The following is a 24279-nucleotide window of genomic DNA, read 5'->3' as shown; positions in this document are numbered from 1 at the left end:
TGAAATATATACAGTGAAAAATTCAAGAACTATAAGTAGAAATTACTGAAATACAATTGTAAAGTCACTACTAGTCTCTAATAGACCACATGGATAAAAATATATAATTATAGAGGGCAGTTATGTCCAATAGAAATAAAATTACACACGTAATTTAAAATTTTCTAGTAGCCTCATTTCAAAAGATAGCCCCAAAAGAGATTAAAATTAATTTTAGTGATATTTATTTTATTTAACTCAACAGATACAAAATATTGTGATTTGGGGCTTCCCTGGTGGCTCACTGGTAAAGAATCTACCTGCCAATGCAGGAGACATGAGTTCTATCCCTGATCGGGGAAGATCCCACATGCCATGGAGCAACCAAGCTCGTGTGCCGCAACTACTGAGTCTGTGCTTTAGTCTGGGAACTGCAACTACTAGGCCCACCTGTCGCAACTACTGAAGCCCAAGCACCCGAGAGCCCGTGCTCCTCAACAAAAGAAGCAACAATAGAAACAATGAGAAGGCTGCATATACCACAACGAGAGAGTAGCCGCTGCTTGCCACAACTAGAGAAAAGCCTATGCAGCAATGAAGATCCAGCACAGGCAAAAATAAATAAATAATTTTTTTTTAACCAAAATAGTATGATTTCAATATGTAATGAACACAAAATAATTATTGAGCTATTTTACCTGTTTTTGTATTATATCTTCAAAACCTATGTGCATTTTACACTTAACAACACATATCATCAGTTCAGACTAGTCACATTCAAATGCTCATATTTATGAAAATTAAGCACTGGATTATAAAAAAATCAATAATTTCTTAAAAACTCAAAATTAGAAAGATCTATTTTATGACTAAAACAAAATAAAACAAGAACTTAACATTAAAAAGAGTAAAAAAGTCTCTCCATACTTAGACATTTGAAAACACATGCACACATACATTGTGGGTTGTAGAGGAAACTCAAAACTATAATTACCATCTATTGAGAAAATAGCCTGTGTAAATTATTATGAAATATAACCAGCATTGTACAGAGTGATCTCTTATTTATAGACCTCAATATTTCCAATATTAAATAAGAAAGAATGAAAAGAAATGCATGAAGCAACAAATTTAAAAAATCAGAAAAGAGCAATAAACCAGTCTATGGAAAGCAGGAGAAAGGAAACAATAAAGATAAAAACAGAATGAAAAAGTTAGAACAGTGGTTGTCTAACAGTGCTCTCTGGAGTCATGAGCGTCTGATAAGAGAAGGAGTTGGAAGGGTGTCAATTGAGTGAGACTCTGGGAAACTCCCTTCCTTCCCCTACAATTCCCCTTTACTTTAATCACAAGTGCTTGGCTTTTATCTATTTACACAGTGGGATTTCACATAAGATTTTAACTTTGAAAAGGGTTCCATTGCACAACTTAGTGGCTAAAAAACCACTTAAAAACCATTACTTTCACTGAACTTAAAAATAGTGAGAAAAACATATATAAATGCTAAATAAGTATAAGAGCTGGAATTTTTCAGGGGTTAGGGGGAAATCCAATAAATTGATGTACCATCAGCAAATGTAATCAAGGAAAAAGGAAAGAAAGCACAAATATACAGAAATTAGGCAGAATAAAAAGAAGCAACAAAAAACACAATTTTTTAAGATAATGAAACATTTGACAAAATTGGTGAGATTTCAGGTTAATTTTCTTCTTTGTGCTTTTATGTCTATGTAAATTTCATGATAGCATCATTTTTATCCCTTTAAAAGATAATTTCCAAAAATAAAATGCCATGTAAACAAAATTAAATGTCATGCAAATAAACTCTCAGTGAAAGTTTCTGAGAAAAATATAAATTTCTAAAACTGAACTGAGAAATGGAAAACCTGACTTCTGAACAGGCTAAAAACCAGGGGAAAAGAAGAATAGGTTGCTAAAATGTTTCTCTAAAGTCATATTAATATAATTTTTGGGGTAGGGGAAAAAATATATATATATATAATTTTTAAGATGCTTTGCAAATCTTTAAGTAATGAATAATTTCTGGTTCTATGTAAATTATTTCAGAGCCTAGAAAAAGAAACTTCTCATATTATTTGGTATAATCTAGCATAACCACAGTTCTAAAAGAGCACAAAAAGGAATCAGTTTAAAGTTAACACAGAGGGAAGGGTGGGATGAAGCGATAGTTAAGGAGTTTGAGACGGACATGTATACACTGCTCTGTTTAAAATGGTTAGCCAGTGGGGACCTACTGCGTAGCTCAGGGAACTTTGCTTGGAACATTTGCTAGAACGAAATGATCTAGATGGGAAGAGAATTTGAAGGGGAATGGATGCATATGCATATATGACTGAGTCATTTTGCTGTGTACCTGAAACGAACACAACTAGTTTCATGTATATTATACTCCAATATAAAAGTTTAAAATTTTTTAAATTAAAATTTTAAAAGTTAATATAGACACAAAAATCCTACATAAAACACCAGTAGATCACACCTAACAGTATATTAAAAGACTAATACAGTTTATCCTGGTAATATAAAAATGTTTCAATATTATTGACATATTACATACTAATGCATCTCTTATAAGTAGTGTTAGTTGCTCAGTAATGTCTAACTCTGCAATCCCATGAACTATAACTGACCAGGCTCCTCTACACATGAAATTCTCCAGGCAAGAATACTGGAGTGGGTAGCCATTGTCTTCTCCAGGGGATGTTCCTGACCCAGGGATCGAACCTGGATCTCTGAAATTGCAGGCAAATTCTTTACCATCTGAACCACCAGGGAAGCCCATTTATATAATAGGTTAAAAGAGAAGTTTATACAAACCATTTGGCAAATGACAAAACTTTCTCTGATGATATTTATTATCTGTTTGTGACAAAACTATATTGTGTGTGTGTGTGTGTGTGTGTGTGTGTGTGAGTTGCCCAGTTGTGTCCAACTGTTTGCGACCCCATGGGCTGGAGCCTGGTGAGCTACAGTCCATGGGGTCACATATGTAAGTAAAAGAATACCTTCTAAACTAGCTTCATATTTATGGCTGAAAAACTAAATCATTATTATTAAAGATTGTTTTTTCAGCTACTCCCCCTGTCAGATAATGTTGTTGTGGAGGTTTTACACAGAAAGAAGTCTTAGAAGGAAAAAGAAGTCATTATGTGCAGCTATTATGACCCAATATGTATAAGCTTGAAGTATGAACTTGGAAAACTTTTGGAAATTTTAAGAATTCACTTGGGTAACCAGAAAATAAATGCTTTAAAAATTGACAGCTTTCTGGGCAATAGAAGAATAGCTTGTGTTGGAATGACTTTCCCACAGATAAGAATTGTTAACACTAGACAAAAAAATTAAGAGCACCTATTTTATGGCAGTGAACAGTAGCCAAGGGCTTCCCTGGTGGCCCAGTGGTAAAGAATCTGCCTGCAATGTAGGAGACACAGGCAGGAGACAAGGGTTTAATCCCTGGATCGGGAAGATCCCCTGGAAAAAGGAAATGGCAACCCACTCCAGTATTCTTGCCTGGAAAATCCCAATCCATGGGGTCACAAAAAGTCAGATACAACTAAACAAAAAACAATGAAAGCAGTAGCCAAAACAGACAGAAATTGGTGGGGATTTGATCCTTGAAAGAATAGAACTATTGGGTGAGACTTTTATTTATATAGCTTTTCACCTAAAGGTACTCCCAGTTCATTTGGTGTAGAGTGGCTGGGGAGCACCCTTAGGCAAAAAGCTTAGTGGACTGTGGAAAACACCAAATGCCACACCTTAACATATATTTGGAGCCTCAGAAGAAGATTAAAACCAAAATAGGACAGAAAATATACCAGAAGAAACAATAGAAAAAATAACAGTCAAAATTTTCCCAAATTTTGTGAAAAAATAGCAATTTACAGATTTAAAAAGCTCAGTGGAAGTTCAGTTTGATAAATATAAAGAAAACTAAACACAGGTAAATTACAGGCAAACTGCTGAAAACCTAAGATAAAGAAAAGAATTTCAAAGAAGCCAGAGAAAATGATTCATTACAGACAGAAGAATAATGATAGGAATGAGAGTTGACTTTTCATCAAAAATAAAGGAGGCCAGAAGATGCTAAAATAACATATTTAAAATTTTGAAAAGAAAAAGGGAAAAAACTTGTCAACCCAGAATTCTATATCCAGTGACAAAAACTATCAAAATGTAAAGACAAGGCTTCAGCCTCCGGGTCCCGTTCCATCTTTCCACCCTGCGACCAGCAGCAGAGAAAAACTAATTCCATATCATTTTTTTGCCCCGTACACACTTTGAGGCAAGCAAAAAGATTTGAATAAATTTTAACAATGAGGGAAATCGTGCACACCCAGGCCAGTCAGTGTGGCAATCAGATCGGTGCCAAGTTCTGGGAAGTGATCAGTGATGACCATGGCATCGACCCTGCCAGCACCTATCATGGGGACAGAGACCTACAGCTGGACCGCATCTCCATGTACGACAATGAAGCCACAGGTGGCAAATATGTTCCTCGTGCTATCTTGGTGGATCTAGAACCCAGAACCATGGACTCTGTTTGCTCAGGTCCTTTTGGTCAGATCTTCAAACCAGACAACTTTGTTTTTGGTCAGTCCAGAGCAGGCAACAACTGGGCCAAGGGCCACTATACAGAGGGGGCCAAGCTGGTTGACTCGGTCCTGGATGTGGTTGGGAAGGAAGCCGAGAGCTGTGACTGTCTGCAGGGCTTCCAGCTGACCCACTTGCTGGGCGGGGGCACTGGTTCCGGAATGGACACCTTGCTCATCAGCAAGATCCGTGAAGAGTATCCTGACCACATCATGAACACCTTCAGCGTGGTACCCTCACCCAAAGTGTCCGATACTGTGGTTGAGCCCTACAACGCCACCCTCTCCATCCATCAGCTGGTGGAGAACACTGATGAAACCTACTGCATTGACAACAAGGCCCTTTATGACATCTGTTTCCGCACCCTCAAGCTGACCACGCCAACCTACGGAGACCTGAACCACCTCGTCTTGGCCACCATGAGTGGTGTCACCACCTGCCTCCGCTTCCCCGGCCAGTTCAACACTGACCTCTGCAAGCTGGCAGTTAACATGGTGCCCTTCCCGCGTCTCCACTTCTTCATGCCTGGCTTTGCCCCCCTAACCACAGTGGCAGCCAGCAGTCTCGGGCCCTCATGGTGCCTGAGCTCACCCAGCAAGTCTTTGATGCCAAGAACATGATGGCTGCCTGTGACCGCCATGGCCGGTACCTCACCATGGCCGCTGTGTTCCGTGGGTGGATGTCCATCAAGGAGGTGGATGAGCAGATGCTCAACGTGCAGAACAAGAACAGCAGCTACTCCGTGGAATGGATCCCCAACAACGTCAAGACAACTGTTTGCAACATCCCACCCCGTGGTCTCAAGATGGCAGTCACCTTCATTGGCAACAGCACAGCCATCCAGGAGCTGTTCAAGTGCATCTCGGAGCAGTTCACTGCCATGTTCCTCCGGAAGGCCTTCCTCCACTGGTACACAGGTGAGGGCATGGATGAGATGGAGTTCACCGAGGCTGAGAGCAACATGAACAACCTCGTCTCCGAGTACCAGCAGTACCAGGATACCACCACAGAAGAGGAAGAGGATTTCGGTGAGGAGGCCGAAGAGGAGGCCTAAGGCCAAGTCCCTATCACCTTAGGCTTCTCAATCCCCTCAGCCTTCTTCCTCAACAACCCCTTTCCTCTCCCTCAGAATTTGCATTTTCTGCCTCTATCTTGTTTTTTCTTTTTTGGGGGGGATTCTAGAACAGTGCCTGGCACATGATAGGCGCTCAATAAATATTTGTTGTTTGTTGAATGTCTCTTCTCTCTTTCCACTCTTGGGGAACCTAGATTTCTGCCATTCTGGGTAACCCTGTCATTTTCCTGCTGGTGCCCACTCCTCCCATCTGTCCAGTTAACATTTCCCTCTCTGGTTTCGAGATAACTCTCCAAGAGGCTGGGTCTCCTCACATCTCATTTAGAACCATGTGCTGAAAACCTGGATAGGTGATTGCCATCCCAGGCTGGTGTGCTGGCCCAGGGGAAAGGAAACTGAGCAGCAGGTAGAAGTCCCTACAAGAAAGGGTTGGGTTTTGGAGAGGGGCATCCAGGGTACTGAAGTCCTAGGTGCCAGGTATCTCCCCACTCCTCTCAGCTTCTGCGGAGGTGTTGACAGTATTATCTTCATTTTCAGTCTCCTTCCAAGCTCTGTCCTAAGCTATTACCTTTGCAAGTTTCTGGCCCCCACCCTATCAAGTGGGAACCCCTTCCTCTTCCACTTTATCTCCTTCATAATAATGTTGGATCCCCTCCTTTCCCCTGTTTGAGAAAGTGGGGAGAAGCAAGAGATAGCCTTGGTCTCTCAGCCTCCAGAAAGTCCCTCCCCACCCCATCTTTTCTTACCAAAAATATATCAGCCCCTTCTGTACCTATATGGAAAGGTATGTGCTGCCACCTAAACGTCATTCCCCAGAGAGGGGACAGAACACCTTCCATCTTTTGGCAAACATCTCATCTCTTCTGCTACTGCTTCCCCCACTCTTGATTTTGTCCTATTCTGCACTTCAGATTTCTATTGTGTTGAACTTGCTGCTTTTTTTCATATTGAAAAGATAACATTGCCCGAAGAGCCAAAAATAAATGGGAACTGAAAAGAAAAAAAAAATGTAAAGAAAAAATAAAGACACTTTTCAGATGAACAAAAACTGAGAAAAATTTTTGCTAAGAAACCTGCTCTAAAAAGAAATCTAAATGAAATTCGTCAAGCTGAAGGGAACTGACACTAAAGGGAAACTCAGATCAACAGCAGTACCAAAATGCTAAATATGTGAGTAAATATAAAACATTATCACTTTTTTCTCTTAAACTCTTCAAAAGATAACTGGCAATCTGAAGCAGAGATTATAAAACTGCACTGCACAGCTTATGGGAGAAAGAAATGGCAACCCACTCCAGCATCTTTGCCTAGAGAATCATGGACAGAGGAGCCTGGTGGGCTGCTATCCATAGGGTCGCATAGAGTCAGACATGACTAAAGCGACTTAGCATTAGCATGCACAGCTTATAATATATATAGAGAGATAAAACAGAGAGGATGGGGAAAGGAGAGTAAATGAAGCAACTTTAGTGGTATAAAATTAATTCTGAGTAGCCTGTGATAAGTTAAGGAACATACTGTAATCAATGGAACAACCCTAACAGACAAAATAAAGAGGAACAATTTTTTTTAAATAGAGAAATCAAAATAGAATATTAAAAAGCATTTGACTAACTTTTTAAAAGGGCAAGTGTAGCCAAAAATGTGACAGTTGGAAAAGAAATAGTTCAATGGTAGACCCTAAATCTATCCATAGCAATAGCTGCATTAGTTGTAAATGAACTAAAAACTTCAATTAAAAAGCAGAGACTGTCTGACTGAATAAAAATGCAAGACCCAATTATATTCTGTCTGTCTACAGGAGACACTTTTTTTCCTTCCAGTTTTATTGAGATATAATTCACATACAGCACTGTTTAAGATGTATAACATAATGATTTGACATACATATGCCATGAAATGAGTACCACAGTAAAATTATACTTATCATCTCATACAGATAGAAAATTAAAGAAATAAACTTTTTTTCCTTATAATAAGAACTCTAAGCATTTACTCTCTTAACAACTTTTATATATACTGTTGCTATTGTTGTTTAGTTACTAAGTTGTGTCCTATTCTTTCACGACCCCATGGACTGTAGTCTGCCAGGCTCCTCCGTCCATGGGATTTCCTAGACAAGAATACTGGGATGACCTGCCATTTCCTTCTCCAGGTGATCTTTCCAATCCAGGGATCAAACCTGTGTCTCGTGCATTGGCAGCCAGATTCTTTACCACTGAGCCACTAGGGAAGCCCTATATATACTGTACAACAGTGTTAATTATATTTACCATGTTATACATTATATCCCTAGTACTTACTTATGACTGAAAGTTTGTAACTTTTGACCATTCATCCAATTCCCTCTCCCCCAATGCCCAAATTGTGCTAATCACAAATCTGATCTCTTTTTCTATGGGCTTGATTGTTTTTGAAGTATAATTGACCTAGCAGTATGTCAGTTCCTGGTATACAACATGCATGCACACTGTTGTTTCAGTCATGTCCTACTCTTTGTGACCCTGTGGACTGTAGCCCACCAGGCTCCTCTGTCCATTGGATTCTACAGGCAAGAATACTGGAGTGGGTTGCCATGCCCTCCTCCAGGGGATCTTCCCAACCTAGGGATCAAACCCAAGTCTCATTATGTCTCCTGCATTGGCAGGTAGGTTCTTTACCACTAGAGCCACCTGGGAAGCCCAGTATATAACACAGTGATTTACAATTTGTATACACTTAAAATTGATCACCACAGTAAGTCCAGTTATCATCTGTCACCATCCAAAGATACTACACAGTTACTGACTATATTCTCCACACTGCACACTTCATATCCATGGCTCATTTATTTTGTAACTAGGAGTTTGTGCCTCTTAGTATCCCTCACCTCTCTCCTTCCCCTCCCTGCTCCCCACTCTGGCAGCCATCTGTTTGTTCTCCATAGCTATGACTCTGTGTCTGTTTTGTTATGATTGTTCATTTGTTGTTTTTTTTAGATATACATATAAGTGAAATCATATGGTATTTGTCTTTCTCTGTATGATTTATTTTACTTAGCAGCGTAATACCTTCAAGGTCATCCTTGTCTTGTTCCTGACCTTAGAGGAAATGCATTCAGCTTTTCATCATTCAGTATGATGTTAGCTATAGGCCTGTCACATATGGCCTTTCTTATGTTGAGATATATTCCCTCTATATCCATTTTGTTGAGAGTTTTTATCATAAATGGATGTTGAATTTTGTCAAAATCTTTTTTCGTAACATATGATGATCATATGATTTTTATTCTTCAATTTGTTAATGTGGTGTATTACACTGATTGATTTGTAGATACTGAATCATCATTGCATCCCTGGGATTAATCCCACTTCATCATGGTATATGGTCCTTTTAACGTATTTATTTGGTTTGTTAACATATTGTTGAGGATTTCTGCATTCGTGTTCATCAGTGATATTGACCTGTAATTTTAATTATTATATCTTTGTCTAGTTTTGGTATTAGGGTGATACTGCCTTCACAGAATGAGTTCTCAGAAGCATTCTTCCCTCAGTAATATTTTTTGAATAGTTTGGGAAGGATAGGTGTTAATCGTTCTCTAAATGTTTGGTAGAATTCACCTATAAAGCCATCTGGTCCTGGAATTTTGTTTCTTGGGAGTTTTTAAAACACTGATTCAATTACTGGTAATTGGTCTATTCATGTTTTACATTTCTTCCTGATTCAGTCATGGGAGAGTGTACATTTCTAGAAATTTGTCCATTTCTCCTAGGTTGTCCATTTTATTGGCATATAATTATCATACTAATCTACAAGAGACACATTTTAAATATGAAGACACAGAGAAAATAATCTTTAAAAATAGTGGAAATATATATATGTATATATATGTATATCTATATGGATAACTGATTCACTTTGGTGTACATCTGAAACTAACACGTTGTAAATCAACTATATTCCAATAAAGACACAGGCTGGAAAAAAGAATAGAAATTATACAGTATGCTAACAGTAAGCATAAGGAAGATGGAATGGCTATATTAATGTCAAAGCAGACTTCAGGACATGGAATATTACCAGATATAAAAAGGGATATTTCATAATGATAAAAGGGTGAAGTCATCAGGAAGACAGAAAAATTATAAATGTGTATGCACATAACAGGAGAAGGAAATGGCAACCCATTCCAGTATTCTTGCCTAGAGAATCATGTGGACAGAGGAGCCTGGTGGGCTACTGTCCATAGGGTCGCACAGAGTCAGACACTACTGAAGCAACTTAGCATGCATGTATGCACTGGAGAAGGAAATGGCAACCCACTCCAGTATTCTTGCCTGGAGAATCCCAGGGACAGAGGAGCCTGGTGGGCTGCTGTCTATGAGGTAGCACAGAGTCAGACACCACTGAAGTGATTTAGCAGCAGCAGCAGCAGCGTGCACATAACAAAATAGCTTCAAAACACTTGAAGCAAATTCCAACAGAACTAAAGTGAGAAAAAAACATAGTTGGAAATTTTACTACCCTCTTTAAGAAACTAATAAAACTACCAGATAAATAATCAGTAAAGAGATAGAGGACCTGAGCAACACTATCAACTTTGATCTAATTGGCATTCACACAATGCCACATCTAACAACTACAGAATATACTTTTTTTAAGTGGATGAAGTGTTCACCAAGTGTTCACCAAGATATACATTATTCTAGGCCATAAAATAAGTCTTATAAACACCAAAAATCTAAAATCTTACAGTATGTTCTCTAATCAGAAAGAATTAAGTTAGAAATCAATAACAATGAGATATCTAAAAAGCCTCAACTATTTGAAGAAACATAAATCAAAGAGCAAATATTCTTCTTTTAATAAATTGAGTGATTATAAAATAAAAATATTATAAAAATAAAAAAATTATAAAATCCATCCAAATTTGTAAGATGCAGCTAAAGCCACACTTAAGGGAAACACACAGCTTTAAATGTTTATGGTAGAAAAGAAGAAAAGTTTAAAATCAATGATCTAAGTTTTCATCTTAAGAAAATAGAAAAAGAAGACCAAATTAAACTCCAAACAGGAAAAAGAAAATAATAAAAAATAAGAATGGAAGTCAATTAAATAGAAAGCAGAAAAAGCATTGGTTGGTTCTTTTAAAAGACCAATAAAGTTGATAAGTCCCTAAAGATTTTATTAAGATTCATTAAAGGAATGCAGAGAAATACCAGTATCAGATTGAGAGGAGAAAATGAAGAAAAGGTATTTCTCAGATTTTAGAGAACAAACACAAACATATTTACCTTTCCCTGATAAAAAAGGCATTACTACTCATTGTATTAATAGAAACATTGGAAAATAAATCAATTGATATAAGGAACACCATTACAATTATTTACAATCCCATCACTCATTCAGTTTTTATTCTGTGCTAACATAACTTTATTTTCATTTACAAAAATGAGATATCAAAAGTTATGAACTTTTGCCACTAAACACTGGTTATATCAAAGATCATATAATGAAGTATTTTGTAACCAATTAAAAATAATATTCATGAGGAAATTGAAGGAATTCAAGTATTCTCACAGCATATTTTTAACACAATACTGAAGGAAAAGGAGAAGAGGAAGATGAAGAAAAAAGGAAAGTGGGCGGGGAGGAGGAAGACTGAAGGACTGACATTACTCAACTTAAAGACTTACTACTATGATGCAGTGATCAAGATAGAGGAGTATCATTAGAAGAACAGACACAGATTAATGGAACAGAACAGAGAACATAGAAATAGACCTATACAAACACAGTCAGTTGATCTTTGAAAAAAGGTGTAAAGCAATTCAACCAAGAGAGGATAAGCCTTTTTAACAAATTGTGCTGGGACAACAAACCAACCAAATTAAAAAAAAAAAAAAAGCACAGCTTTCACTTTATACAAAAATTAATTCAAAGTAAATCATAGACTGAAATGCACACAGTAGAAAATATAAGTGGCCTTGGGTTTGGCAATGGGTTTTTAGTTATAAGACCAAAAGCATGATCCAGTGATCCATGAAAGAAATAATTTAGACTTCATAAAAATGAAAAACTGCTACTCTACAAAAGATAGTGTTAAGAGAATGAAAAGACAAGCCACAGACTGGTAAAAAATCTTTACAAAACACATACCTAAAAAAGGACATGTATGCAAAATAGTTAAGGAACTCTTAAAACTCAATAATAAGAAAACAAACAACCCAATTTTAAAATGGACATAAAAGGTGAACAGAGACCTCACCAAAGAAGATACACAGATAACAAAAAAGCATATCAGCATAATCATATGTCATTAGGGAACTGCAAATTAAAAGAATGATATATCACTATGTACCTATTAGAATGAATAAATTTTTAAAAATTGACAATACCAATGACTGACAAGGATGCAGAGCAACCAGAATCTCATTAATTGCTGATGGGAATGTAAAATGGTATATCCACTTTGGAAGATGGCTTGGTTTCTTACAAAGCTAAATGTAGTCTTACCATAAGATCTAGCAATCATACTCCTAAGTATTCACCCAACTGACTTGAAAACTTAAGTCCACAGAAAAATCTGCACATTTAGATTAGAGCAGCTTTATTTACTCTTGCTAAATTTTTGGAAGCAATCAAAATGTCCTTCAGTAGGTGAGTGGATAAATAGATTGTGATATATACAAACAGTGGAATACTATTCAGTGCAAACAAGAAGTGAACTCTCAAGAAATGAAAAAACATTGGGGAACCTTAAATGTATTAAAGAAATGGAGTAGCCATCATAGTCAACAAAAGAGTCCGAAACGCAGTACTTGGATGTAATCTCAAAAATGACAAAATGATCTGTGTTTGTTTCCAAGGCAAACCATTCAATATGACAGTAATGCAAGTCTATGCCCCCACCAATAATACTGAAGAAGCTGAAGTTGAATGGTTCTATGAAGGTCTATAAGACGTTCTAGAACTAACACCCAAAAAAGATGTCCTTTTCATTACAGGGGACTGGAATGCAAAAGTAGGAAGTCAAGAAATACCTGGAGTAACAGGCAAATTTGGCCTTGGAGTACAGAATGAAGCAGGCAAAGGCTAATAGAGTTTTGCCAAGAGAACACATTGGTCATAGCAAACACCCTCTTCCAACAACAAAGAGAAGACTCTACACATGGGCATCACCAGATGGTCAATACCGAAATCAGATTGATTATATTCTTTGCAGCTAAAGATGGAGAAGCTCTATACAGTCAGCAAAAACAAGACTGGGAGCTGACTGTGGCTCAGGTCATGAACTCCTTATTGCCAAATTCACACTTAAACTGAAGAAAGTAGGGGAAACCACTATACCATTCAGATATGACCTAAATCAAATCCCTTATGATTATACAGTGGAAGTGAGAAATAGATTCAAGGGATTAGATCTGATAGACAGAGTGCCTGGAGAACTATGGCTGGAGGTTCATGACACTGTATAGGAGGCAGGGATCAAGACCATCCCCAAGAAAAAGAAATGCAAAAAGGCAAAATGGTTGTCTGAGGTGGCCTTACAAATAGCTGTGAAAAGAAGAGAAGCGAAAGGCAAAGAAGAAAAGGAAAGATATATTCATTTGAATGCAGAGTTCCAAAGAATACCAAGGAGAGATAAGAAAGCCTTCCTCAGTGATCAATGCAAAGAAATAGAGGAAAACAATAGAATGGGAAAGACTAGAGATCTCTCCAAGAAAATCAGAGATACCAAGGGAACATTTCATGCAAAGATGGGCACAATAAAGGACAAAAATGGTATGGACCTAACAGAAGCAGAAGATATCAAGAAGAGGTGGCAAGAATACACAGAAGAACTATACAAAAAAGATCGTCATGACCCAGATAATCATGATGGTATAATCACTCACCTAGAGCCAGACATCCTGGAATGTGAAGTCAAGTGGGCCTGGGAAGCATCACTACAAACAAAGCTAGTGGAGGTGATGGAATTCCAGTTGAGCTATTTCAAATCCTAAAAAATGATGCTGTGAAAGTGCTGCACTTAATATGCCAGCAAATTTGGAAAACTCAGCAGTGCCCATGGGACTGGAAAAGGTCAGTTTTCATTCCAATCCCTAGGAAAGGCAATGCCAAAGAATGCTCAAACTACTGCACAATTGCATTCACCTCACATACTAGTAAAGTAATGCTCAAAATTCTCCAAGCCAGGCTTCAGCAATACGTGAACCGAGAACTTCCAGATGTTCAAGCTGGATTTAGAAAAGGCAGGGGAACCAGAGATCAAATTGCCAACATCTGTTGGATCATCAAAAAAGCAAGAGAGTTCCAGAAAAACATCTATTTCTGCTTTATTGACTATGCCAAAGCCTTTGACTGTGTGGATCATCACAAACTGTGGAAAATTCTGACTGACTTGCCTCTTGAGAAACCTGTATGCAGGTCAGGAAGCAACAGCTAGAACTGGACATGGAACAACAGACTGGTTCCAAATCGGGAAAGGAGTATATCAAGTGTGTATATTGTGATCCTGCTTATTTAACTTATATGCAGAGTACATCATGAGAAATGCTGGGTTGGATGAAGCACAAACTGGAATCAACACTTACAGGAGAAATATCAATAACCTCAGATATGCAGATGACACCATCCTTATGGCAGAAAGCGAAGAAGAACTAAAGAGCCTCTAGATGAAAGTGAAAGAGGAGAGTGAAAAAGTTGGATTAAAATTCAGCATTCAGAAAACTAAGATCATGGCATCTGGTCCCATCACTTCATGGCAAACAGATGGAGAAACAGTGGAAACAGTGGCAGACTTTATTTTGGGGGGCTCCAAAATCACTGCAGATGGTGACTGCAGCCATGAAATTAAAAGATGCTTGCTCCTTGGAAGAAAACTTTTGACCAACTTAGACAGCCTATTAAAAAGCAGAGACATTACTTTGCCAACAAAGGTCCATCTAGTCAAAGATATGGTTTTTCCAGTAGTCGTGTATGGATGAGAGAGTTGGACTATAAAGAAAGCTGAGCACCAAAGAATTGATACTTTTGAACTGTGGTGTTGGGGAAGACTCTTGAGAGTCCCTTGGACAGCAAGGAGATCCAACCAGTCCATCCTAAAGGAACTCAACCCTGAATATTCATTGGAAGGACTGATGCTGAAGTTGAAACTTCAACACTTTGGCCACCTGATGCAAAGAACTGACTCATTTGAAAAGACCCTGATGCTGGGAAAGATTGAAGGCAGGAGGAGAAGGGCACGACAGAGGGTGAGATGGTTGGATGGTATCACCAACTCAATGGACATGAGTTTGAGTAAACTTCGGGAGCTGGTGATGGACAGGGAGGCCTGGTGTGCTGCAGTCCACGGGGTCACAAGGAGTTGGACACGACTGAGCAACTGAACTGAACTGAACTTATGTGAAAGAAGCCTATCTGTGAAAAAAGCCAATCTGAAAAGGTTACATACTGTGGGGTTCCCACTACATAACATTCTGGAAAAGACAGCAATATAAAAAAATCTGTGCTTGGCAAGAGGTTCAAGAGGAGTCAGAGGGATGAATAGATAAAGCACAGGAGACTTAGGGCAGTGAAACTATATCATATGACACTTTAATGTTTGACACATGGCATTTTGTAATTGCCAAAACCTACAGGACTTTACAACACAAAGAATGACCTTTAATGTCTGTAGATTTCAAAAAATCATTTTGCAGGTTGGGGGATCTCAGGGAAAATTGCATACAAACAACATAATCTAACTAATTACAAATATATGAATTAAACTCACTGAATGGGGGAAAGGTGCTGACCTAAGTAACATTGGTAATGGGTAGTCTATAAGACTAAAGGCAAAAGGACTGGCACGTGAATACTGGACTCTAGTCAACAGTTTCCAGTGGGTGTACAGGTTATCATTTCTTATACTGCTATACATGTATACTCTAATCAAACAATAAGTGGATGGTGAATGGTGGGAGTCAGGTTTCTCAGTTTTGGAGTGGAAAGGAGAGGAGTAAGAAGCAAAAATATTGAGGAGAAGAGCTGAACAGACATTTTTCCAAAGAAGAAATACAAATGGCCAACATGAAAAGATGCTCAAAATCATTATTAGGTAAATGTAAATCAAAACCACAATGAGATAGATATCACTTCAATCCATTAGAATAGCTATTATCAAAAAGGCAAGAAGTAATAAGTGTTGGAGAAGATGTGGAGAAAAAGGACCCCTCATGCACTGTTAGTAGGAGTATAAATTGCTGCTACCACTATGGAAAATAATATGGAGATTTTTCAAAAAATTAAGAATTAAACTATCATATGATTCAGCTATTCCATTTCTGGATATTTATCTAAAGAATACAAACACAATAATTCAAAAAGGTATATGCACCTCTATTTTCATCACAGCATGTTTAAACAAATTGGACTCCTTTATTTATTCATTTTCTAAGTCATAAAAGCACTATGCACCAAGGTTTTGCCAAAAACTGACTATGCATCTACAAACTCTCAAATACGAGATATACAAATTGAATCCATTATCTTTCCCTATACCTTTGAATGACATCATCATCTACCTAGCTGCCCAGGCCAAAAAATTGAGAATCATTCTAAATTCCTGTTTCTCTTTAACTGGGTCCTGTAGACTTTGTTGTTTAGCTGCTAAGTCATGTCTGACTCTTTTGTGACCCAATGGACTGTAGCCTGCCAAGCTGCTCTGTCCATTGGAATTTCCATACAAGAATACTGGAGTGGGTTGCCATTTTCATCTCCATTATCACTGCATTTTTTACAATAGCTAAGATATGGAAACCACCCAAGTGCCCATCAATAGATGAATGGATAAAGAAAAAAATATATATATATAATGATGGGTTACCATTCAGCCATAAAAAAATGATGAAATCTTGTCATTTGTGACAACAATGGATGGACCTTGAACGTATTATGCCAAGTGAAACAAGTCAGAGGGAGAAAGACAAATATTGTAAAATTTCACTCATGTGTGGAATATAAAAAGCAAATAAAATAAATGAACAAAACAGACCAAAGAAAAACAAACATGTGGATACAGTGAACAGAACATAGGTTATCAGAAGGGAGGGGAGGAGGGTGAAATGGGTAAAAGGGTGTCAACTATATGTGATAGCGAGAAATTAAATTTTTGGTGGTGAGCACACTGTAGTGTGCACAGAAGTAGAAATAGAATGTTGTACGCATGAAACTTATACAATGTTATAAAACAATGTTGGCTCAATTTTAAAGAATAGTAATGAGAGAAGTCTAAAATGAATTAGAGTTCAAGACATCAATAAGAGCTCATGTTTAGCTCCCTCACCCATCAAGGACCACACGTTCATGGGGAACCTGGTGCTACCATGGGGAACCACTGGTAGACGACCTGCTTCTGGGTCGGGGTTTCGTACGTAGCAGAGCAGCTCCCTTGATGCAAGCTATTTAAAGTCTAAAGAAGGGTTTGTAAAAAAAAAAAAAAGAAAACAAAACAAAAAAACAAAACAAATGGAAAAAAAAGAACTCATGTTTAAGTCTGTACAGATAAAGATAGTTATGTATAGAAATTGCTAGTGTGAAAGCCGCTCAGTCGTGTCTGACTCTTTGCGGTCCCATGAACAGTACAATCCATAGAATTCTCCAGGCCAGAATACTGGAGTGGGTAGCCTTTCCCTTCTCCAGGGAATCTTCCCAACCCAGGTCTCCCACATTGCAGGCAGCTTCTTTACCAACTGAGCCACAGTGGAAACCCATAGAAATTGCTAATAGATATACATATATGTTGGTAGTGGTGAAGAACCTGCCTGCCAGTGCAGGAAACATAAAGAGATGTGGGTTCCATCCCTGGGTTGGGAAAGTCCCCTGGAGGAAGGCATGGTAACCCACTTAAGTATTCTTGCCTAAAGAGTCCCATAGACAGAAGAGCTGGGCAGGCTACAGTCCACAGGGTCGCAAAGAATCTGACAGAACTGAAGAGACTTGGCACGGCATGCATATGTATATGTGGGATTATTATGCATACATATATATCTTTGTTTGTCAGTGAGAAGACCTAAAAGAAACAATGTCCCAGTGAAAAAGAGCATATCTACTACCAAGATCATGGTTTCTAAAACCAATCTTCAATAAAAGGAACCAAGGCTTTTTTGAGAGATGGCTAATTCTAGGTCTATGGCAGGAAACATACAAGATGAGCCTGGACCATTTTGTGTGGCCAGAAAGTAAGGAAGTGCACAAAACATACACACACACACACACACACACACACACTTGATGTGGCATGTCAAAAGGAACGCAGAAGCTAAATAAAAGAGCTTAGTGGCCAAAGGTAGAACAATTTGAGCAACAAAGTTAGGTAACATTGGACTATAACTCAAAGTATAAAATAAGTATTCATGAGTCCACAATGATATAAATATTAATAAGGAAATGAATAAATTAATATATGGGGGAGAAAACACAAATCTCCAGTGCAGAATTACAAATAATTTATGTAGACACACCACCCTAAGGAAGAAGGCGCATAACTCCCAACACTCAAGTGTAGACTGCACATAGAGACTTCCTTCCAAAGAATACAGTATTTTGAAAGGGGGAATAAAGAGTTAACTTGACAGAAACTTTATCAGCCAGGTGATCAAAGAAAACATCAACAGTTATAAATCATGTCGATTGTATGTACCCTTGACATGTGATGAGAATGACACTTTACTTCTGTGATCTTCTTTCCAAAAACCTAGTCTAATTATGAGAAAAAGGCCAGACAAATTCTAATATATGGCATTCTACAATATACATGACCAGTACTCCTCAAAACTCTCAAGATCATTAAAAACAAGGAAAGTTTGAGAAACAACTGCAGAGGAGTTCTAAAGAACTAAATTAAATGAGATATCCTGGATAGGATCCTGTAAAATAAAAAGGACATTAGGTAAAAATGAAGGGAAATGGAATAAACTACAGACTTTCCATCAATAACACATCAGTATAGGTTCATTAATTGTAACAAATGGTTCATACTAATGTGAAAGTTAGTTAATAATGGAGGAAATTGGGGGGACAGGGAATAGGACAATTGTCTGTCTTACCTGCTCAATCTTTTCTGTAAATCTAAAATTATTCTAAAAACTAGTCTATTAATTTTTAAAAAGTGGTATATGATATAATCTTGACATTTTACCCAGAAAAAGGGGGAGGAGGGGCTTCCCTGGTAGCTCAGCTGGTGAAGAATCTGCCTGCAGTGCAGGAGACCCCGGTTCGATTCCTAGGTCAGGAAGATCCACTGGAAAAGGGATAGGCTACCCACTGCAGTATTCTGGCCTGGAGAATTCCATGGACTGTATGGTCCATGGGGTCACAAAGAGTCTGACAGGACTGAATAAACTGCAGACTTTAGTCAATAACATATCAGTATTGGTTCTAACAAATGTATCATACTAATGTGAAAGTTAGCTAATAATGGAGGAAATCGGGGGAGAGGGAAGGGAATAGGAGAATTCTCTGTACCACCTGTTCAATCTTTCCTGTAAATCTAAAACTATTCTAAAAACTTGTCTATTAATTTGTAATATATGATATAATCTTGACATTTTACCCAAAAAAAGGGGGAGGTACTTAGCTTAATTCAGTCATTAACCCAGTCTAAATTGAGTCCTTCCTACAGGCCAATCATGGAGAAGGAAATGGCAACCCACTCCAGTGTTCTTGCCTGGAGAATCCCAAGGACAGGGGAGCCTGGTGGGCTGCTGTCTACGGGGTCGCACAGAGTCGGACATGACTGAAGTGACTTAGCAGCAGCAGCAGCAGCACAGGTCAATCAGGTACTGTGATAAAACACCAAAATATTAACAGTGGTCATCTCTAGGTAGTGGAATTACAAGCCATTTTATCATTTTCTTTATACTCTTCTACAGTTTCTAAATGTTCTAAAATATGTTTTACATATGAAAAAAGCAAAATTAAAATTACTTTGCAAACATAATGTAATAACTCTTAGCTTAGACTGACTTTAATTTTTCAGCCTCCTCTTCATTTCACTCAGTAGTAGTAGGTTGTACTGATTCATAGCTGGGAACAGGAAAGGAGGACACCCAGGCAGAATAAAGATCTATGGGAGATAGATGGTTATAATGTATATTTTGTGCCTATAGATGTTAAATATATATATGTGTGTGTATATATTATTTTGAACTTCTACTCGCCTTACTAAATTCTTATAAGTAAAAATCCCATGTAACTATATTTGTATATACTAAAATTGTTAAAAGGGAATCAATAGGATATAATTATCCCCCAACTCATTTGATACTTTGATATTTTATTATGACTTTACTTGTAAAGTTTCACTTTAAAATTACTTTTTTGAAGTCTTCATTTCAAAACACTTTAGAGGGCCATGTGTTTATTTAAGTACTTGTTCCTTCATCTGCAAGTGTCATCTACTCAGAGGAATAACATGGCACAAAGACAACCTCTTCCACCTGTTTCATCTTTTTTTTTAACCTGATCTAAAAATACTCCCACAACTCACTAGATGAACAAAGTTATAATCATGAAAACATAAATAAGTCAAAAGCAAGAGCTATAGGAGAGATTATGCATCTAGTATTTTATACATTTCCCAATTCATTTTATAAGCCTGAATAACCCTGATATCAAAACTTAAAGATATTAAGGAAAATATCTTTAAAAATACTAAGGAAATAAAACTACAGACCAACATATAATACATTTGCCTTTCAATTTAGAAGATGATGTTACCTACAATGATTATGACCTGAAGATGCCTCAGTAAGGCTGCTCAGAAATGCACTGTTCACCATTCAATAAGAGATTTCCACCTCCTGTATTTTAACCAAGTTCACCACTCTCTCTGGGTGGGGTTTCTATTAAGCAATCAGCCTTGTGCAAATAAAAGCTCTTCCAATATAAATATCATGTCTTATCAAATCAGAATGCCTTAGGCACCTATAACTATAAAGCCCAGAGTGAAAAACACCACTAACTGAGTAACAACATTCCAGAGGTGCCTCTGACATCACATCACTCACTACACATAATACCTGATGGTACAAGGTCTATACCTTTGACTAATGAGTGAGCAATACCACACTGATATAAATGTCCTCACACCAAGGAGAAAAGACAAAATCAGAAATGTACCATAAATATTGTCACTTTTTTTTTCTAAATGCCTTAATTCTTCTACAAATATTTGTTGAGCACTTATTATATGCTGTATACTGAAAAAGTGAACAAGACAGATCCAAACTAAAAGTTTACAGTCTATCAAAGAATAAAGACTTAAATAGACAATTAGAATAAACTGTGATATGAACTACAATATAAGAAAAGTGAGGGAGGCACAGGCCCATAGTAGATGCACCTAGTCTAGAGGGAAGTAAGTTAGGGAGATCTCTCAGAGACCTAACCTTTCATCTGAAACCCCTAGATCAGCAGGTCAAGTATGTATGTTGGGGTGGGGAGGAGCTGGTAGAATGAGGAAAAGAATGGCACAAGCCTGGAAACAGCATGTGCAAAGGTCCTAGGGTGACAGATCTAGCTCAGTTGGAGAAACTGAAAGAATTCTGACTTGGAAGGAAGAACATAAAGGTTAGGGGTAAGAGCAACAGTGATGAAAGATTATTCTGGAAGGCAAGTTTGTAGCAATATATAGTATTTTGTACTAAAAGTAATATATAATGATTTGAAGTCCCATATTAAAAAGGTAAACACAGCTCTGACAAACATGCATCTTCCTATTATAGTTCACAGCTTCCCTAAAACATGGATTTCCTCAGCTTCCAGGCAGCTTATGAATAACTATTTCATCAAACCAGAGTAGGAAAGGAAAATAGGAAATGAAAACTGAAGGACAAGGGAAGGGAGGGTATGTGGAAACTTGTAGACATGATATATCATCAGGTCCCTGGGAGAAACCACTGCAGGAGCTAAGGCCAGCTGAAAAGATGCTGACTTAACAGGATGCACCCAAGATCTCTAGGTTCTGTAGATCACTGAAAGTCTTTGACATTCTCCCAAGCCTCTAACCTTGTCCATTTTACGAGGCTACAAACGGATATTTTGTTTACTTGGAGGAGAATGACATCTTAAGGGTCACATTTTTCAAACCACTAAAAAATAAAGGTTGCCTCCACTTATTTTCTAAGTACTGCTCCTAATACACAGAAAGAACAAAATATTTAAGTTGGTGTTCTTTAATAGTTAGACAATTTTTGTTGATATATTGTTTCTAAAATTCGAAAGTTCACTTCAATCAGGATGAATGACCAAATGCTGCTGAAAACAACTCCACCAACCAAAAACCAATCAAAGTGTTCCTAGAGGGGATATTCTGCTAACGTATTTGAACTACTAAAGTAGAACTCACATTCCTGAAAAGAAGGATACCATAAATTTCCGTCTATACTTGCATTACACCCAAGAAAATATTTGAGATTTTTGTTGGCACAGGGTGAAATGACTCAACAAATTAATTCTATTAAGTTTAATGCTGGGCAGTATTTCAGCCCTCTCTTTAGTTAAAAACAAAACAAAAAACCCAAGTAGTTGCAAATACTCTTTAAACCTGAATGGTTATCCTGGCTGGCTGGGCACAATCACAGAAATATCTGTTTTCTCACTGCTGCTGCTTTGACAGTCATTTTACTTCAATAACTTTCTGCTGACTTCCATTATCTCTCCTCACCCCACCCCTAGCCTCCTGTCTTATCATAGCACCTCCAAGCCTGTTGGTAGCCACATTCTCAATGGGAGAGGAGGTCAGAGGTAAAGAGACAGGAGAGAAAGAGTGGAAGATGAGAGGAAATTCTGTTCTCCTTTCTCTCTGGGTCCCTCCACTGGCTCTCACCTCCGTTCTAGGTGAGGCCCATTCCTGTTCTCATTCTGGCTTATTAAATAGGCTCTTCCCTAATCCTGGGAACTCCAACCTAGCTCTCAGCCAGCTCCTCATACCCTTCCCAGTCCTGACCATTGGAGTCCTTCCCCAGTCACAACACCACCATCAGAGCTTGGAGTTAGGGAACAGGGGATTAAAGGAGTGCTCCCACTAACAAAGAGGAAGCCAACAGAAGGGGGAGTGGCCCAGGCTTCAGGATTGAAAGGGTTTCTGAAGTCTCAAATTGGACAATCATTCTCCATCAAAATATGTCTACAGAATTCTCCTCTGGGGAGCTTCCCTGGTGGCTCAGTGATAAAGAATCCGCCTGCCAATGGAGGAGACACAGGTTCAATCTCCACATCTGAAAGTTACCCCTGGAGAAGGAAATGGCAACCTTACTCCAATATTCTTGCTTGGGAAATCCCATGGACAAAGGAGCCTGGTGGGTTACAGTCCATGGGGTCGCAAAAGAGCCAGACACGACTTAGCAATAAAACAACAACGATTCTCCTCTAGATAAAATACAAAAGGGTTTTTTTGAAAACATACATGACATACAATTAAGTTTAAAATTTGAATAAACAGTGCTTGCTTCGGCAGCACATATACTAAAATTGTAATGATACCGAGAAGATTAGCATGGCCCCTGTGCAAGGATGACACATAAATTCGTGAAGTGGTCCATATTTTCAAAAAGAATGCATTTGAATCAGTTCTAATGAGGTGGATGAAACTGGAGCCTATTATACAGAGTGAAGTAAGTCAGAAAGAAAAACTCCAATACAGTATACTAATGCATATATATGAAATTTAGAAAGATGGTTAACGATGACCCTGTATGTGAGACAGCAAAAGAGACACAGATGTAAAGAACAGTCTTTTGGACTCTGTGGGAGAAGGCGAGGGTGGGATGATTTGAGAGGGTAGCGCTGAAACGTGTATATTATCATATGTGAAGCGGATCGCCAGTCCAGGTTTGATGCATGAGACAGGGTGCTCCGGGCTGGTGCACTGGGATGACCCTGGAGGTTGGGATGGGGAGGGAGGTGGGAGTGGGGTTCAGGATGGGGAACACATGTGTGCCTGTGGTTGATTCATGTTGATGTTTGGCAAAAACCACTACAATATTGTAAAGTAATTAGCCTCTAATTAAAATAAATTAATTAATTTACAAATAAAAAAAGAAAACAACCTTTTACTGGGTGAACATGTAAGTTTTTGAGGTCAATTTCCACAATATATAATAAAAAAATTATACATAGCTTCTAATCTTAATCTATGAGAACCATGTCCTTTCTTGTCCAGCCTTAGCACTAATGCCCTGAACAGTCTTATTAGAGAAATACATAAATGAAAAAAAAAATTAAATTAAATTTAAAAAAACTAAAAAAAAAAAGAGAGAGAAATATATAATTTTGTGATCCACAAAATAGTGTTTAAAAATGGGATGGCCTGGGAATCAACTTAAAGAAAATGGTTCTTTTTCCCACATGGGGAAAAAAGGTGTTAATAAAGAAAATACCTAAGTAAATGTCAGAAAACAATCTACTCACTATTCAAAAAAAAAAAAAAAATCTAGGGGCAGGATGCTACTTCAGACTCATCTTTTAATTTTCAAGGATACCTACATCTTTTCTAATTAAAATGTTTAATTTATCTTATAGATACTTAACTCTGAACACTTTGAAGGAGTTAAAGCCTTAAAGATGGGATGTGACCCTTT

General features: G+C 37.9%; 1 protein-coding gene, 1 non-coding gene and 1 pseudogene across 4 annotated transcripts in view; 2 read left to right on the top strand and 1 right to left on the bottom strand.

The window, feature by feature from the left end:
• Positions 1-24279, bottom strand: part of SKAP1 (src kinase associated phosphoprotein 1) — a 292018-nt gene that overhangs the window by 252239 nt on the left and 15500 nt on the right. The window lies entirely within an intron of this gene.
• LOC122694917 lies at positions 4197-6679 on the top strand (annotated as a pseudogene). The gene has a single exon (XR_006341277.1). The product of XR_006341277.1 is annotated as a tubulin beta chain-like (transcript).
• LOC122695794 lies at positions 23141-23247 on the top strand. The gene has a single exon (XR_006341547.1). It is a non-coding gene; the product is annotated as a U6 spliceosomal RNA (small nuclear RNA).

The sequence above is a fragment of the Cervus elaphus genome, chromosome 5 (genome assembly GCF_910594005.1).
Source record: "Cervus elaphus chromosome 5, mCerEla1.1, whole genome shotgun sequence".
NCBI lineage: Eukaryota > Metazoa > Chordata > Mammalia > Artiodactyla > Cervidae > Cervus > Cervus elaphus.
This window is presented reverse-complemented; position numbering and strand designations above follow the sequence as displayed.